This window comes from Odontomachus brunneus, unplaced genomic scaffold (assembly GCF_010583005.1).
Source record: "Odontomachus brunneus isolate Ranch 3 - 2012 unplaced genomic scaffold, Obru_v1 Obru_scaffold_062, whole genome shotgun sequence".
NCBI lineage: Eukaryota > Metazoa > Arthropoda > Insecta > Hymenoptera > Formicidae > Odontomachus > Odontomachus brunneus.
The window spans coordinates 983,807-999,172 of NW_022639512.1; the positions used below are offsets into that span (position 1 = coordinate 983,807).

Consider the following 15,366-nt stretch of genomic DNA (forward strand, 5'->3'; position numbering starts at 1 on the left):
CATACGTCATACATTTTACGTTATTTCAATGTTAAGAGAAAATAGAAAGGTTTATGTTTCTACAGAAATAAGTATCATAAATTTTTCTTCGATTTCTTGCAGTGTTTTTCTGCCTTGTCAGACTGAGATATGCAGCGAGATGTTCTCCATATCTATTTATCGACTGACGCAGAAATCAATAGTGCATTGAGATGATGCTTACGTAATTCGCTAAAAGAACACTTCATTGGGAACGTAAAAATAGTTGCATCTAGACTTAGAAGCAAACGATTCGTAGATGTCAATTTTGACAAGTGTAAAAACGCGGTGACATAAATTGCCGAGTCTCTCCATCGAATCCATACTTCCTATTTTATGATCTGAATTAAACAATTTACTGAGTAATTATATGTCGGCGATGAAATGGGTAGAGAGAGAGAGAGAGAGATCGGTCTGCGACGAATTGCTGCACGACAAGGTGACTCGTTCGGACGCGAAGGGCGTGGAATGACGTGGCGATTGAATTAAGCGCGGTTAGGCGACGACGGGGGTGCGTGCAGTTTGGAACGCTGGGGTCTCGAAGGAGTTACAGGTGGTTGCCCCACAAAGAAAGACGCGAGAAAAAGAACTTACACGAGCCATGAGGTGAAAGAATGTGACGCGAGGGAAGCCGGGGCAGTAAGGGCAAGCACGGCTTGCACGATAACGGTCCAGTTTGTACTTGAATAATAGATCAACTTGGTTTCGCAACAGAGACAGACATGGGAGAGAGCAATAGACGATCGTTGAGAGACGATACGTACACTGAAAGAGCGTGTGAGTGCGTGCGTGTGTAATCTCCAAAATAAACGATCAGACAACAAACAATGTCGTGAGAAAATTATCACATCAAGACATCTCTCGAAGAAGAAGGATAACGCGTTTAATCACGAGTTCAGACGTGCACGCAATAAAGCACCGTGTATTGTCACACGCATATGCTCATATATCGTGAGCTAACTTTTGCTCTTTAGTGCTAGACTAGAACTAGCGATACGCCCGAGTTGGCTGGCAGGGATTTATCGTAGATTGTTGTGACGGCTGCGGAGTACGTGCACTACGTGTTTACGATATGCCGCGTACACCCCACGCAATCACGCCTTATTAGCCGTGATGTTGACAATGTGCTTATAAATTACTCTTTAAGTTGCGTTTACGTCTGACATTTATCGTATGACACTTGCGCGTCTGACAGGAGCACAGGCGTAACGTGCAACGTGCTAAAGGATTTCTCTCTCTCTCTCTCTCTCTCTCTCTGTCTTCCTCCCTCCACTTCCTCTCTTGCCCCTCTCTCTCTTTCTCTTTCTCTCGCATGCGTTAGATATGTGATGCAACAAGAAAATGCTATATTGACAGAAGTGTCAGAAGCGGACAGAAATGTCACGCGTGAAATATCAAGCTTCTCTAAGCCCGAGCGGTCGCGCGCAGTTGGCATTATTTCCCCGCGCTCCGGGGGCGAGAGAGCGCACGAAAATCCTCCCAACGGGTTTTCAGGCGGTCGCGATTGAACGGGTCTGCAAGTTTCACGCTCTGCGCCACCCCGATACAGCCGCCTGCGCGCGTGTGGCGCAGTACCTCTCTATCCACCACCACGGAGAAGGGAATCCACGACGGGAGGGTAGTTTCTCTAGCCCGCGCGCTCGTGGCGCCGCTCCTCTCAGCGTTCTCACGGCAGAGGCGAGGGGCGGCAGGCGAGCCCCGATACCAGGCCTCGGTTAGTCGTGCGAGGGTCGCGCAAGCTCGTTAAAGCTCCTTGGCGCGGTGCTTGCGCTCGCCGCGATCTCACGACTGACCGATCAACGGAGGACGGGCGGTCCGTTTTGCACCTGACCTGACGACGCGTGCCACATCGGTCTCTCACGTCCAGCCGAGCAGACGGTCGAGTCGAGAGGAAGAGGAGAGGCACCCGGGGGAGAGAACGAGGCGAGGGAGATGACGATGCCGGTGGACGAGGACGCGCGGTCGGATTCTCGGTACGCGAGATAGTGGAGGACGACCGATGGGTAGTGGCGATAGTGGCCAGTGATTGCGGCGTGATTAGCAGCTTAATTGATCAGGTGCGGTATTCTGCTGATTCGACTGCACCGCGTCCGTCCGCATACACCGACGCTCGCTTCACCCCTGTATGTGCCGCTTTTCTCTTCTGTCTCTTCTCCGCTGTGCCCTTCCCGCCCCTTCTCTCACCTTCCCTCTCTGCTCCTCTGTCCCTCCTTCCCTTTCTCCTCCCCCCCCCTCTCATTCTGTCTATCTCTTTCTTTCTGTTTCGACCTGTATCCCTCTAGCACGCTACCACGTATACTTGTTCCACCGTGTCGGCTGATTAACGATAAAGGCGGCTAATTAAGAAGCCTGGCACGTAGCAGTGAGCGCCACGACCTCGACGTAGCTGTTGTCACATCGGTACCAGCCCGCGGATCCTCTCGGTCGACTCTGTGTCGACGTATGTCGTATATTCTTCAAAACCTCATCCTCAAATCGAGCACATTGCGGCACGTTCGACGGAATGATTCAGTTATATCACGTATGAATGTATATATAAATAGGTTATTCCAGAGGCTCTTTCTCACTCTCTCTCTCTCTCTTTCTCTCTTTATTTCTTTTGCTCTCCCTCCTCTCTCGCTGTCTCTCACCTCTCTCATCATCCCCTTTCTCCCTCCCCGTCTATCTTTTCGCGCACGTAATATTATTTCCATCTCGGCTTCAAAATCCTCATCGCCACGATCAATGAACTTAGAAGCCGAGCCGAAAGATAAACACTCGTCTCACGGAATATCCGAGTATATAGCTCGTTCGGCGCGGATTGGATCGATATTTATAGAAAAAAGAGAAAAAAGGGAAAAACGTGCGTGGAAATCTTCGAGCGCGCTCATCATAATTGGAGCTCACGCCGTAAATCGCAGACGCATTCTTCTCTCATTTATTTCTTCTCGCAGTAACGCTCATTGCGCGAAATACCGTCGTACATTTCTCTAACGAATTATATCGGTATAGCGACGCTTTAATTCAATAACGCGAACTCTCCGCCTCGTATTTCTTCGATATGAAACGCGAATAAGAATTCCTTCGATTTTTTACGCTCTCTTTGTCTCTCCTTTTTCCTCCCGCCATTTCTCTTTTTCTCTCTCTCTCTCTCTGTCTCTCAATTATTGGACGCCCGGCTTTCTTCATAATTTCCGGATAATTATACGCGCGCTCTCTCACGATGAATGACTGCGGCGCGACCTCGTCTCTTCGCGCTTTAGTTCGTGCTCGTGTTTCAAATTTCAACAAATAGAATACGCAATACGACGATCCATTTGAACCGGGTCATTCAGAAACACGTTGTATTTGCATACAATCAAGATTGGTATCGAGGTCTTTTACAGAAACATTTCACTCAGGGATGACATTTCTCATCTCAGGGATGAGAAATGTCACGTAAACATAGATTCGAAACTTCCTTCTACTCAAGACGCAAATGCTTTTTGTTTACGATAGGATGTTCCGAAGTTGCGAAGAATTACATTACAAAAATTGCTCGAAATAACTTTCTTTAATAACTTCTCGAAGTTACTTTTTAAAACTCGTTATCGTCACTCATTGCTCGGTGAAAAAAAGGTGATTCGTTACCGCTTGTTACTGTTATTCGTTTGGAAAGATAACTCGTTATCATTTCCGTTCCATTTTTTATCAGTTTTCGAGGATCTCTTTTTACAAATTATTATTTCATTTCTATTATGATGATGGAAAATTTCTATCTCCTCCCCACGCGCGCGAAGATCGCGATGACAAATATCTCCCACACGTGTAAAAAGTAACAATAGTAATAGTAATAAAGGTAATAAAAGTAACGGTTACATTCATCATCGTTACTGGAAAATGAGCTTGCGATAAAGATTATCCTTATACTAATGAAAAAACAATAATACCGTCATTGTTAGTGTTATTTAAAAAAGGGTAACCTGATGACAATGTTGTAAGAGTAGCGGAATGAAGCAAACACGGAAGATAAATCATTCACTCGAGCTGCTCTCTCGATTCTTCAGCTCGTTAACCGAATGAAAAATCGATTTCTCCTTGGGAAGGACTCATTAATGCAAAATAAATGTACATCAAAAATACCTTAGACAAAATCGAATTAGCACAATCAACGAGAAATATGATCGAAATATGAATGAATATCGATGTAATTAATATGTGGCGGCTATAATAACGTAAAAGGTCAAAATCGCGCAGTTAAATTCAACGAGCGGCTAAGGTAACTAAAGACAGTTTACAATTTGCTCTTGAGCCAGGGTCACCAAACATAATGATCTTTCGTTCGTTGCAGGCTAGTGCCGAAGTACGGACGTGCGTTTCAAGCGTCCGTGGCATCAAGTCTCGTCGCGATATCCAATTTCAATGCGGAGCACACAATTATGGTCGAGAGCGTGTTCTCGATATATCCGTTAAATCTCAAACGCCATCGAATTTGCTGTAAAACCGATTTCAGTATTTTGACATCGCTTTTTTTTTTTATTTATTTTACGTGCTGCCTCGTACACGCGTGTCGAGCGGATCGACGAATGTTCGAACTGAAGGGTCGTTTGTGCCTTGCAGTCTATACCTCGTCATCATGAGTGCCCTAGCTTCGCTATCGAGGCGTGACCTAAATGATTTTAAAAGGGAGAGAGAGAGAGAGAGATAATCGACATGTAGAATTCTTTGACATATAACGTGCCAGTCCTTGGATTTCCCAGAAGAATTAATTTAAAAGAAAATGACTGAAATTATATATTCTGCAAAATGGATAATACTACTCCCTTTTCGAGAAAACATAGTTAGTTTGAAAACATTTTGTTACATTTTCTTTCTTCCTGCCTACATTTTCAATCCATTAAGGTTTTTTTTTCATTTTTCGCGACGCTTACGCGTATTAAGGCAGCGCATATAATAGCCTTGCATGATAACCTTGACCCGCATACATGTTGCCAAGGTGATGAATCTGAGTAATCTTTGGGAAGGATTTTAGCAGGCACACATTGCGCATTAAAAAAAATTGTTGACAAAAAGAATTCAATACAAAGGTTAGTGAGAAAAATTTTTTAAGCTACATGCAAAATATTGGAAAAGCATTGGATTCGATAACCTACCAAGTGTGAAACGTATACGCGCTCTCAGACTTTTGTACATATTTCCTAAATATGGTTCCCGTGAAACTTAATGCTACACACACACACACATACACACATATATATATATATATATATATATATATATATTCACATAATAAAATATATACCATATAATATCTGCTAAACCGCCTCATTTGTTTACTTCTATAATAATTAACACCGAATGGAAAAACCGAATGGAAAACCCGGCTCACTGACATCTAGAATAAAATGACATTTATTAATTACTCTATCTTTATATTATACTCTGCGTAGACATTAGAAATAGTAGTAAGAAGAGAAGGACGAAAGAAGGAAGGAAGGGGATTTGGAGGTCGCCCTCCCTCTTTCCTCACAAATAAAGATCTGACAACTTTTCTGCGAGCGAGTGTACATTATCTCTTTGTGTAGGGATAATATTGTCTTCGACATTACCTCTACTCTCTCATCTGTAAATATTCATCTTTATATTTGCCTCCATATTCGTGCAAAGCGAAATCCAGCCGAGCGTTGCCAAACTTTTCTTGGAGCGCGCCAAGTGACGAAATGCCCAGGATATAGCTTGATAAACGTCCCCAAATCCGATCACGCTGATGAGTTCTCTTCTCTGCGAAATGCGCAATGTCGGACGCTGCGCGGAAAAGCGGCTTCTTGTTTGTCTTATTAGTAATTTGTCGCCGAGATAATCGCGCGACCTAGCTCAATGAGGTCTAACGAGCCTCGCTTTGACACATTGACGTACGCGAGATTCTCGTAAAAACGACGTCTCTTTAATATCGGCCGCTATGCTCGACGAGCACGAACTTACGCCGCACCGGAGTTGCTCCCACGTCACGTTAATTAATGAAAGTAATCATTTAATGCGCCGTCCAGAAAACGAGAGGGCCGGATTAAGTGCGACGTAGTCGTGTGACGAAGAAGAGTATGAAAATCCTGTGAATCAGGTAATATCAGGCTGCGTAAAATGCAGCGTACAGAAAAAGCCCGAAACACCGATGAAGCCTGATTCTCAGATAAAAGAGCGCTCTTTTGCCGTACATGATGCGGCAGACTTTGGCAAACGGTGTTTCACATCTCTTTTCCCCTACAGATGGAATATCCGTGAAATATTCGTCTCCAATTTTGGCAAAATCTGATATATTTGTGTACAATAATTATATTAAAAAACATACACAGGATGTCTGACACCCAAGACACACAAGACTACGTGTAGATTAAGAAGATTAAGGTAGATTAAGAATAATCAAACTAAACAAAACATTCTTTTATCATTTTTCAAACAACTACATTTTGAATTATTAATCAAAGAACGTTTTGTGAATCATCACACGCTATACAGTAGATGAGCCGTGATTGCGACTTCTGCTGTATGCTGTATGCTTGCATATTAGGCTAAATTGAACAAAAAAGTCCTCTACCATTTTGCAAATAACCATATAGTTGTTTAGTTATTAATTAAAAAAGATTGGGGTATAGTTGTGTGCAGTAATCTAATCTTCTTTAATTAATAACTGAATATCTACGTGATTATTTGCAAAATGGTAGAGGACTTTTTTGTTCAGTTTTTGATCTAATATACAAGCATTTTACTACATTATGTCGTATATGTATTATAGTTTATTTGTCATATTGCGTATCATTATTTGCCAATCTTCTTTAATTAATAACTCAAACTTTTACGTGGTTATTTGGAAAATGGTAGAGAAATTTTTTGTTCAATTTGATCTATCTACACACGTAATCTTACGTGTCTTGCGTCAGACACTCTGTATATACATTTTTTCATCAAGACCGCAAGTTTGCGGGGTGAAATCATGCAGCGAATTTTCATCCCTTTCGCACTGGCTCGCAACTATTGGAGATACAAAAGAACTTTTTGGACGAGTGAGCGTGTTTTTTATGCTTTTTGTGCGAAGTGCATTGGTCAACGGGAAAAGGCGTTTTAAACGATCGATAGAATCGCGAACAACTACGAGCGACGCACTAACGCATGACTTATTGAAAGCTTAATTTCTGAGAAGTCGAGCGCCAAGGTCCTAAAGGTAAAGTCGATTTCTCGATTGTCGGCGTCAAGAATGTGCCGCATTAAAATAGACGATGATATCCCTCCGTCGATGTAACTGTTTACGCGATCTAATACCAACCGCCATATAAAAATCAATGAATGTGCTTCTTTGCAATCAAACGGCCTTACAGCTCGAATATCATCGAGCAAACAAAGTGCGGTGAACTCCGTGCATTTCCGCGAGATTGCAGCGCGCATACACCACCTGCGCGTACAGTCGGAGAATTACGGAGCGCAACCCACCCTTTCTTTGCGCGGAGTCCCGTTTAAAGAAAAGCGCGTTTAGGTCGTGCAACTGCAGCTGCTTTTATTGCTGCAATTTGACGTAGAGGATGCGATACCGGCCGATGTGGGAGTCCTTAGCTTTTTGAAAAGCCAGTATACATAATTATGTACATTCACTCTGGGTTCTGCCTAAAGGAGGGTATGACTTTTAGGCGATTTGGGGATCGCTAGGTGAACGCAAATTTCCTATTTTTTCCTTCGTATTTTTTCCCGTAGAATTAAAAAATTGACCTTAAAATTACGCCAAGTAGAGGGAAAAATAGTTATAGATATTTAAACGTTGATTTTCTTCGAAAATCATGCATTTTCCAACACTGCCATTTTAAATACCTTTGACCTTTTTAGAGGTGCTAAAATAAAGTAAAAAAAAAAAAAAAAAAGAAAAAGAAAAAATACAAAAAAATATAAAAAAAAAGAAAAAAAATGATGGGACCGACTCTCCCTTACGTCCATGTTCGTGGTCCTATTTCCGATAGAGAAGGGAGATATTTTATTTGTGCGTAATACTGCTAATTGAATATAAATGATATCGGTGGATATAAGTAAAAGTTGATAAAAGCAAATCAAGTGCTCAAAACTCGTTAGAATTCACTTGGTTCACAATCATCAGTGCCGATGTTTTTGTAATATAATTTTATGATGACATTAAATTTCAAAAAGTAAAAGAATAAATAAAACATCAGAATTTTTCATTTACTAATGTCTTTATAATCCTGAAAACGCTGGATTACAAACTCACGTATTTTGAACGTTAATATTTTTTTAATTGACTGCTTTTTCTCTGCTGCTTAGAGTATATTCTCATATCATTATCAAGTTTTGAGAAAATAAGTCTCCTATGTAATGTGAGATTTAGCACCTCTAAAAAGGCATTTAATATGACAGTGTTGGAAAATGCATGATTTTCAGGGAAAATCAACGTTTAAATGTCTATAACTATTTTTCCCTTTATTTGGCGTAATTTTAAGGTCGATTTTTTAATTCTACGGAAAAAAATAAGAAATTTGCGTTCACCTAGCGGTCCCCAAATCGCCTAAAAGTCATATCCTCTTTTGTTATACTAGCAAAGTAATGATTACCCATCATTAGAATATAATATGTCAGGTTATACTAAGAAAAAAATTATTAAAAAATTAACAATTATTAAAAATTAAAAATTATTAAAAAATTAACAAATATTTATTAAATGGATACCATTAACATACTTAACATATTTAAAAAAAAAGTATTAAAAATTTAAAATTATTAAAAAATTAACAATTATTTATTAGATGGATATCATTAACATATTTACAATCAAAATTTTCTTCATTTAAACCGAGTATTGTTTACTTAATATTCAGTTTAAATGAAAAGTATTTTTATTTAGGTGAATATGTGTTAATGATACCTATCTAATAAATATTTGTTAATTTTTAGATATTTTTTCCTCAGTGTATGGTTAGATTTCACATAACTTTTCTTAGGGTTCTAGAATCAAAAGGTCAGAGTTAGGGGTGGAGGATGTGAACGCTTCGACACGTTACATTGCAATATCGAGAGAACTGTTTTACACACTACTATTTAATCCCGTCCTCAAGTGAATGCACGATAAATCCGCGCGAAATGGGAGACGTTGCAACGCGAGCTGCTCTTTGCGCAAAAGAGGAAATAAAATCATGATCAGAGGAGCGACGTCGCGCTCGGATAAATCGACGCACAATGTGAGCGCATCGAGTAGCAAGGGTGTAGTAAAACGCGCATGAGGCACGCTATTTCTCCCGCATATATAATCCACGCTTGCGAATCGCTCGCACGCCCATCGATACGAAAACAGCGTCGTCGGAAACGTAACGGCGATATCAAACCGGCGCACGATGCAACGTTACTCTCGTCGGCGCGACGCGAAATCGAGTATCGAGAACGCTTTAAAGCCGGACAGTCGATCTAAATCACCGCCATCGTACCTGAAACACGTATGACAGACGCGGATTAAACTCCACTGTCCATAAGCTATATCGAGCCGTCCAACTTCGCCGTTAAACTTGGCCGGACATATTCGCATGTGTGTGCGTGTGTCAGCGGCGAAATTATGCGGCAGAATATGGAGCGGGCTGTGGAGAGTCTTACGTGATAAAAAGGAAATTATAGAAAATACGACACTTCTCAAGAGAAGCAGATGTTCACGCGGACGCAATTGCGTACGACGTATAGGATTCTACGGACGAAATGGCCGCTGAAGCTACATACGTTATTTGCTTCTTTTCTTTTCTTGCTGTCTCGAGGTTATCGTACTGATCGCCTGTAAAGAAATTTTTATGTGGTTATCTGCAAAAGAATTTTGTATTAAATTTCTTTATTTAACATGTGTGTGTCCCAAATTTGCGTGCTAATTCTTATATTCATTTTACGCATGGCAAATGTGTCAACAAATAACGCATGGCAAATAGTACATCGGGAATTAACAGAAATGTAACACTCGGACACTGTTGTTGTTTTGTTGACATTTAGAAACGGTGATGGTAAACTCGACATAGAAAAGTCAAAACAACACGACAATAATCAACACACACGAGTATATTAAGAATTTAACGCGGAAATTTCTATGCAGGTCGACTCAACACAAATAGAAAATATTTTTTACCGTGCATGTTTATCTATCGTCGCGCGATCAACTTGTCTATTGAGCGTCGTTGTGTCGCATCGACAATAATTTCCAAGTACTCTCACAAATTGCAATCGACGTGGGTGGTACGCGGAGAAAAAAGGCAGTTGAATCGACAAAGTTACCCGCCGTTAAAGAAATATTTATTGAACAAATTACGCAACAAGAAGTTCCCTTGTTGTATTTGCTAGACCAAATCGTAATCAATTAAATCTATTCATATAATTCGTTCAATCGTCTAAACGTTTGCTCGAACGAATTTCGCTCGTTCGAGCAAACTCTCATCAGCCCAACCGTTTTTTTCTCGGTATAACAATTGCGATACAGCAAATTCAATTTCCCTTCTGCTTCGTCCACTATCCTCTATCTCATTTCATATGTCATTTGCAGAATTAAAGAGAAAAATGTTTTTCTTTTTTTGTAAAATGTTGTATTTATATTTAACAATTTTGGAACCAGTGACATTTCGCGTGTACATTTTTCAGTCCTAAATTTCATACACATACATATACCATACATGTAGCAGTAGACACACTGTTAGAAAAGATTTTAATAAAATACCAAAAAATAATAACAAAATACATAATAACAAAATAATAACAAAATAACAAAATAAAAATAAAATAAGAAAAATAATAGCATTTTTGTAAGTAAATTTAAGAACTTGATATTAAAATTAATAATAGTGAAGATTTTCATAACATTAGGATTACTAGTTATAAATTAATTATAATTTTCATATTTTTTATGAAATCTAATATTTTCTATCTTATATTTCATGTTTTCTTATTAAATTCCATATTAAATTAAACATTATAACACGTTATGATATGTTAGGATAATTTTTCTAATATATCATAAATACGAGGTTGTTTCGGCCTGAAAGATTCAGCTTGCAAAGCATCGTGGTCTTTATCGAGATTTCAACGGAGCTATCCAGGAGTTTATTTTTCATAATAGCATTTCTGAATTATTATAAAAACATTATGAAAAATAAAATCTGATTATGATTTTTCATAACTATGTTATTAAATATAATATTGATTTTACTATTACTTTTTATAACATAGTTATGTAAAAAAACTTGACATCCCAGTTATTAAATTTAATACGGATTTTTCTAACAGTATATATATACTGAGAGAAAAAAATAGTTAGAATAACTATAATTTCACTATATTTTATAGTTTGTTTTGGCCACAAACATATATTTATAGTTTATCTAAACATGAAGATATAGTAGAATGAACACAGATTTATAGTCACCATCTTATTACTCTATATGTATGGTAAAGCACTTTTTGGGAATATAGTTACATGTATCTATATTTGCCAAATATTCCAATTGTATTGACTATATAAAATAGTTAGTTTCTCTTACCATTCAATATTTGCTACCTTACTATATTTTTTATTTCAAATAATTATATATATATATAATTCTTGGTAAAAATTTTACATGAGTCACTTATATTATGCTTATATTGTAAATATTATAAATATTATGGTAACATTTACTATAAAAATTATATTCCTAATTATAATCTTTTTACTATGCCATTATAGTTCTAAATATTATACATTTTTCTCTCAGTATACTGAGAGGAAAGACTTAAAAATGTGCTCATGGAATATAAAGTTTATTCACAGAGATGAACTTCATTTCACAAAAATGATGTATCTTTCCTTAGTGTAATTTTGATATTGGCTGCGTTATCAGATTAATCAGCGTTATCAGCGTTATCAATTAGCAGAAAAGCTAACTGTTGCAAAATTCGTAAATCTGATTGCTATATGTTTTTAGATGCGGCCAAGACTGAGAATATACACCAACAGAATTTACAAATTGTACAATTGATAGTTGCTAAGCAGCTCTCTCTACTGAACACGGTCATTATATAATTTCCGCTAGATATAACAATGAGTTCTTTGAACTAAATTGAAACGAACTTCTTGCTTCTTTTTTCAACAATTAATCTTCTGTCCAACTAGTAACCTTGGGCTTTGAATTACCGTGTATATTACAGAGGACTATAATCAGTAATGTATGGTTAATTAAATCGCGTCCGACGTAGCCTTTCGACCTAGTTTTCATCTTTCGCGAATAAATCGAAGGAAAAAAAACAAGCGTGCTACGTGTTTCCTCCTTAATGAGAATCATAATTATGTGTATATTTAATTTTAATAAAATTCGCGTACATCTAATAATAATTGTAGAAAATCATAGAAAAATAAGCAAAATATGAGATCCGATAAAATGTAATCGAAGGACGAGTGTCTTACGTGATACAGCTCCTCTTAATGGCGTAGCCAGGAAAAAGTTTCGGGGGGGGAGCTGTACTTTTTATTTTTGACGAGCAAAAAAGGCCATTCAAAAATATTTTTCTTACACTTGGCGTAACCCAGAAAATTAATTTCGGTGGAGGAAGGGCTGCAGATCCCTTAGCCTCGCCTCTGGCTACGCCACTGGCTCCACTTCACGAAGGATTCGAGTCTGAAGCTGGATTGCGCGAAACACAGTTTCCTTCTCTCTATAGTTAATCCGATATTCGAATCGTAGGGAAGAATCTCACGAATAAACTCATCTTACTCCGGAATGACTTACTTGAACTGGCGCGCGTATCGATTCGCGTAGGATCGCGAGTTCCTGCATTTCGCGTACGTCAATTTTCAGCTACGCGAGAAACGATGGCTGTCGCATTATATCGACGGGCAATGCAGTGCGCAGCGATTGCAATGGCAAGAACGTTTACGACATTATCTCACCGTTGCAGCCAATCCAGAAATCCTCTCGACAGTGTGCGTCCTCCCGTCCCTATGCGGATTCACTCAACGCGCGCGGTTTCGCGTGTAAATTACATGTGGTTTCAGTTGTCGTTCACTCGTTATCGACCATTACACTCTGTCACGCGAGACCGTCTTCAAACTATCGGCTCTGTGCACGGTAAACAGAGCGCGCTTCGATTTCCCTCTTTAAACCGACGCGAGAGAGCGGCGTTATAACATTTACGCCGCTGTCGCCGTTAGCTAATCTCGAACGAAAAAAATCAAGAAAAAAAAGCAAACATATCTAGAGACAGACGCGAGCCGTGAAATTAATCGTTCACAATAACAATTTCCTGCGTATGCTCGATCGCAAAACGCGGTTAGTAGACTTCTTAACGAAAGAAGTTGAAGTACTTTGAGAGTCGTCAGAATTAAAAGCCACTGCCAACGTGTATACGCAGCAATCGATTGTCACGGGAGCCGAGGTATAACATTTGTGAATTTTGATAGAAAAGATTTATCTTAAATTTAGAAAACATATTTTACTAACACTTTAATAAAACATTTTATTAACATTTTAATAAAATTCGCGCGCATCTAATAGTAACTGTAGCTATCATAAAAAAATAAGCAAAATGTGAATTATTGTCTCATTCTCTGAAGAAATTACTTACAAGTAACACTACCTAAGTGCCACACGCCGATCTTCTTGAAACTTTGCACACATGTAGTACATCGAAAAACATTAGACACGTATTTTTTTATTTTGATTAACAAGGCATTTTAAGGTTAGAAAATGTATTCGAAAATTTAACACTCCATGATAACTAATGCTATTCCTGAGCGTCATTCTTTTACAGCTTTTACGACATTATTATAATTTCATTGTCTGAATGTTTCTGAAATCACTGATTATGATTTTGACATTAGTTTTGCGAGATTCAAAATGGCGGACCGAAATCGCAGACATTTCAAAGACTTTATTCAAAGTCAGTTTCGAAGAAATTTTTTGAATCTCGCAAAAAACTAATGTCAAAATCATAATTAGCGACTTTAGAAACATTCAGACAATGAAATTATAATAGAGTAATATAATATTATAATATTATATTATATAAATTATAATAGAGTCGTAAAAGCTGTAAAAGAATAACGCTCAGATAGCATTAGTTATCATGGTGCTATAGAATGTTAAATTTTCGAATACGTTTTCTAACTTTAAAATGTCTTGTTAGCCAAAATAAAAAATACGTGTCTAATGTTTTTCGATGTACTACATGTGTGCAAAGTTTCAAGAAGATCGGCGTGTGACACTTAGGTAATGTTACTTGTAAGTAATTTCTTTAGAGAGTGAGACAATCATTCATATTTTGCTTATTTTTTTATAATAGCTACAGTTACTATTAGATGCGTGCGAATTTTATTAAAATGAAATATATAATTTTGATTCTCATTAATCCTTTCGTGTCTCCAGCTTTCCCAGAAGAGATGTGTTTTACGTGGAGACGGTTCTATAGGTTTTTGAGGGCGCTGATTTCAAATCAACTATCAAAATTGAAGTTCAAAATGGCGGATTCAAGATGGTGGTTATGAAATACTGAAATATCGATATATTCAAAATAAAAGTTTGAATTATGTTCTTATTTCTGAATATTAATTATAATTCGAATGTAAAAATTTCGAGTCAAGATAATATATTTCGGATAACTATTACAAGGAACTTCTGAGTGCACTGTTGCAAATATGCAAATATTATATGTCCGCTAGAGTTGTGAACGACCGCTATAGTATACAATAGCACGGGTGAAAACACAAGATCTTTGTAATTGATAAAGCTGTCATGTACTGCTGTCAGATTTTAAGTGTACTATTAGCATTAATTTAATGAATTTTCGACATAATAAAAAGTTATTCTTCACTACCTAAAAGTTGGATTTTTAGAAAAGTTTAAATAACTATATTTTATTGAAAACATAATATTTCAAAGTATGCGATGGTTTGTACATGTAGCTTGCATCTTTATCTTTAAAACAAGTTAAAGTAGAAGTCGATAGGACTATTTGTTTAAAAGTTATAATGATTTTTGTAAGTAGGACATATATGTCCCAGAGGCATGAAAGGGTTAAGGAGAAAACAGTATGTCTGCTTTACTTTTTCTTTTCTTTCATATATCTTCGTAATCAATTTCGATCCTACTTTTAACTACAATATTCTATTTAATTCTTATTTGAATACTTTAAAACCTATATCAATATCTTCTATTTTAAGTTAAAAACATAAAAGTAATAAGCCATAAAAAACTGATCAATCACAATCGATAAAAAAATGCATTGATTTAATAGACATACATAACAAAAAGGTTCGTACATCTATTAATTTACAACTTTCTACAATTCTCCAAATTTCATCCAATTTTTACTCTCTCTCTCTCTCTCTCTCTCTCTCTCTCTCTCTCT

The 15,366-nt window shown here is 37.8% G+C and overlaps 1 protein-coding gene across 1 annotated transcript in view; it reads left to right on the forward strand.

Annotated features, from left to right (window-relative positions):
- Positions 1–1,722: 1,722 nt before the first annotated feature.
- LOC116846237 overlaps positions 1,723–15,366 on the forward strand; it is a 44,827-nt gene continuing 31,183 nt past the window's right edge. The window contains exon 1 of the mRNA XM_032819803.1: positions 1,723–2,075. The gene's annotated coding sequence lies outside the window, so the exon portion shown is untranslated. The remainder of the gene's footprint in view (positions 2,076–15,366) is intronic.